Source organism: Alexandromys fortis, unplaced genomic scaffold (assembly GCF_014885135.2).
Source record: "Alexandromys fortis isolate MF-2015 unplaced genomic scaffold, M_Fortis_MF-2015_v1.1 scaffold_140, whole genome shotgun sequence".
NCBI classification, from domain to species: domain Eukaryota; kingdom Metazoa; phylum Chordata; class Mammalia; order Rodentia; family Cricetidae; genus Alexandromys; species Alexandromys fortis.
The window spans coordinates 3,161,819-3,165,911 of record NW_026068048.1 but is presented as its reverse complement, the minus strand read 5'-3'; the positions used below and the strand labels follow the sequence as shown (position 1 = coordinate 3,165,911).

Sequence of the window (4,093 nt, the reverse complement as noted above, 5' to 3'; positions counted from 1 at the left end):
ACACAATATTTACTCCTTTTTGTCTTAATAATAAAGGTTTTAAGTAACATAGAAAAACTATATGCAGTTAGTACAATAACAATAAATAAATATATACAGGCAGTAATTATAGTAACAATGTCTAGTCCATTAGCATTGACAAATTCAGAGAAAATACTCCATTATCTATCCTATCTTGGTGAGGCCAAAGTGTTATACCTAATATACTTTCTATCCTAACTTGTATTAGCAATCCAAAAACTATCATGTTATATCTCTGAACCTCACACGTTTTACACATCTTTTGTGAGAATTTTTTCTGAGTTTGGTAACAATGAAAACTGTAAGAATAACTGTGTAGGCTTCAACTCCCTGAGAGACCTGAGAAAGATATAAATTACCTGAGTAAACAGGAAGGGCAGAGCAAAGAACTTCCAAAACTAAGAAATGACAGAAATATCTGGCTGCCTGGACAGTCCCCCGAGGTTTCTCTGCAACCTTGGTGCTTCCAACTCTGCCTACAGGTCTAGCATATCTGACAGACTTCTCTGTAAAGCAGGATTTTTGAAGGACTGTCCCATTTTATCTTGGCAAAGTTCAGCTGTCATTTTCTTTTGTTTCCTGCTTGTTCAGTTTGGACAGTATACTGGCAGCAGTTGATGAAAGGGCAGTATCTTGCCCAGCGGCTAGCTTTGCCACAACAAAGTAAACACCATGTGGAGTTTCTTTGTTGCTAACCATCTTCTCTGAAGTAGATTGGTGCTACCAAAAGAGACATGTTTCATTGTCTTAAAAACAAAACAAACAACCATATATTATTAAAACATCTTAAATGCCATATTCTGTAGATCTCTCAACGGTTTGCAGACTGTTTGTCTATCTAAAATATATCTTGCTTGACCTTGATATCACACCTAACATGACTCCAAATTTGTTGTAATAGCAGACTGACAATTAAAATGCATTTTTATATTATCCTATCTAGCTTGTGGTAATAACTTTTAAGAACTAGAAATTTACATTGTTAAATGAGCTATGTAAGTACAATTCCATGAATAGCAGTAGCAACATGCATACAGTCTTTTCTAAGAAAAATAACCTTAAATTTGTATTAATATAGAAAAATATTTTTTGAAACTAAATACATTTTAATAGAAAACATAATACAAAATAACTCTTTTCAGAAAGCAGAAATATTTAACCCCGTCCACACCATCAGAACGTCCTCTGTCCTGAGAGCATGTTTAAGACTTGTGAGTGTGCACTCATGATTCGCTCCTGTTCACTGCACTGGAACTGCAGTGAGGGTGGAAGCAGATCAGAGGGAGACAGACATCAGAAAGTCACATCCCAGAATAAACAGTCATCAGTATTCCGAAGTCTATCCTGTGACCTATTCAAAATTACTCTTTATCATAATTTTGTTCATGGTGCTAAGGATGGAACCTTGGACAACCGACTCAAGTGCTGAGGACCACACTCTGCCCACCACAGCATCTCTCTCCAGGGTAGAGAAGTCCTGACAGAAGTGCAGGCAATAAAAGAGCTTCCTTCCCTTCAGTGCAGGAGCCCATGTTCAGCTCAGTTGTCTGCCGGCTTGCAGAAGCACATTATATGGTGCTTCTTTTCCTGATACACCTGGCTACCAAAGTCTGAGTTCCCTGAACCTCAAAATTCCAAGTATCACAGCCAGTGCCAGGAGTTAAACCTGCAGATACAAGCAGAGACACCTCTGCCAGTGCTAGGTTTCTTCTCCTCGATGATAATAATTAATAATAATAATAATAATAAGTCTTGGTTCTATCATTATGGAAATGAAGACTGTGAGATCATCCCTTCCTTTCCTAGCTCCTGTCCCCATTTTCCTCGAGAAGCCACAGGAGCCACTGTCTACAGCTACTACAGGGGAGTTCTACAATTTTTTCAGTGACCCCACTGGGAAGAGACAGATGCTAAAGCAAGACACATGCACACAGCCAGGAGGCCTCACGCCTGAGCATCCAGCTCTCACCTGGAGCCTTGTGCCCCAGGGCTGTGTTGGCTAAGTGTGTGGTAGGCTAGGGCTCTTTTGAAATCACTGGTTCAGTTTTAGCAAGTCCTGGACTGTGACCAGTCCCAGCCCCACCCAGTCTGCTGCCTGAATAAAAACTTAATGTTCTTGATTCTCTTGTGTGATTCCAGTCATTGCAGATCACGAACTGTACACTCAGAATGATGCTCATCTGTCCAGGGTACACGCCCACAAGTAGCCATCAGCAGATGTATTACAGGATGTGCTTTTTTGATGTTTCAGACACATGCACAGAGTTGTTCATGGAACCAGAGGCAACCAGGCCACTGTCTGTGCTAAAGGTCAGACTGGTGATACTGTCTGTGTGGCCTCTCAGTTCTTTTTTTTTTTTTTTTTTTTAAAAAAAAGTGTCCCAGAGGTCAAGTCCCACAGCTTTAACCGCTGGTCCTCACCAGTGGATGCCAAGTACTTACGGTTGGGAAAGAAGGAAAGGGAGAGCACGGGACCTCGGTCACCCGTGAAGAGCCGCACTGAGTTCCCCTGGTGGGCACTTCACAGCCGGACAGTTTTGTCAGTGGAACCTGTAGTAGTTTGAGTAGGGGTGGAATTTGACACAGTCCACGCCAGTCAGGTGTCCTGCATATATCCTCAGCGGGTACATCCGATCAAAGGATCACAGCCTGGTGGTAAGGTCATGGGAACCACTGCCAAATACAGGCCACAGGGGCTGATGCCCACGTCCCACACAGGGTAGGCATGTTTCTGATAGAGCACAGTGTTGGGGAAGCTCACCAGGTACCAGTACCTGACGGATATATCTTCAGAACAAGAGAGCAGCCTCGAGTTGTCTGCGAGGAACCGTGTGCTGTAAACTGAGCCACAGTGTCCTCGCGGGATCGTCATCTCTGTGCCTGTATTGTCTTCCTCATTCTCCCCCTCCTCCAAAGTGTCACAGGCTAGCCGGATATGTGTCCACAAGGTTGGGCCCTGATTTCAGCTTTTTGGACCGCAAGCTCCAGAGCTTTATGCAGGAATTGTCAAATCCAGCAGCCAGAAGTTTGCTATCAGAGGAGATCGCTGCAGTATTCAGCAGTTACTCTGTGTTATAGAAGGCATAGAAGCGGATGGTGGTGAGGGAAGGAGGTCCATCCTTGACTCGCTTGATACTTTCCTGCAAGACTTCCAGGGCAGCCTCATTCTGCAGAGTAGGGTTGGGCACATCTGGTGGTTCCAGGCTGCTGTTCTCACTGCGGGAGGAGCCACCACTGGCATACAGCTGGTAGCCTGTCCTCTTGGCAGGCTGCAGGTCCAGGTGAGTGTGCACAGCAAGCACCTTGCACAGGGCAGTGTTGTTATTGCTTTGGAGGTAGCGGATAAGGTAGTTGTAGCTATCTTCCTGGAGATAGACCACATACTTATTGTCCAGGGATGCACGAAGTTGGAAGTTTGATAGAATGTCCTGAATGGCCTGTGTGGTTTGCAGCTGCTCAATGATGTCCTTCTGACTTGCATTTTGTAGGAACATTCTGTGGGAGTGGCGATAGAAGCTTAAAACATATCTTAAGAGTAGAAACATACATATAGTATAAGAAAAATGAACTCAAATATATATACAAATCAATATACAAAAAATTCAATCCAAATGTAAAATATTTAAAAGTAGTAGGTACATTTTTGGTTTAAAAGTAGATCCAATAATCTACCCCTTTAACCTATTTCTACATCCAATCTAATTTCTTTTTAGAATGAGATTCCTGAATCTAATCTCCTTTGTTCAGAATTTTCCTGACCATTACCAATAACAACTTGTAACTGATCCCCCTAAATAATGACAAATATCCATAACCTAGTGAACAACCAAAACCCACCCACTGCACCTGTTAGGAATGTGGGTGTCATGTTCTTAAACTTACTTCTTGTTGTCAGGGGTGATGGCATATTTTGGGGACTCTTAATAAAACTGGGATAATTGTCATGTCTTGGGAGAACTAGTTGTATCATTTGTTGTTCAGTCTCTGTGTAATGGAAAAATGCAGGGCTTATTTCTTTTTTTTTCTTCTTTTTATTTATTTATTTATTAAAGGTATCTGTCTCTTCCCCACT

General features: G+C 42.3%; 1 pseudogene; it reads right to left on the bottom strand.

Moving 5' to 3' along the window:
* Nucleotides 1-2,515: 2,515 nt before the first annotated feature.
* LOC126486662 (TAF5-like RNA polymerase II p300/CBP-associated factor-associated factor 65 kDa subunit 5L) lies at nucleotides 2,516-3,538 on the bottom strand (annotated as a pseudogene).
* Nucleotides 3,539-4,093: the final 555 nt, after the last annotated feature.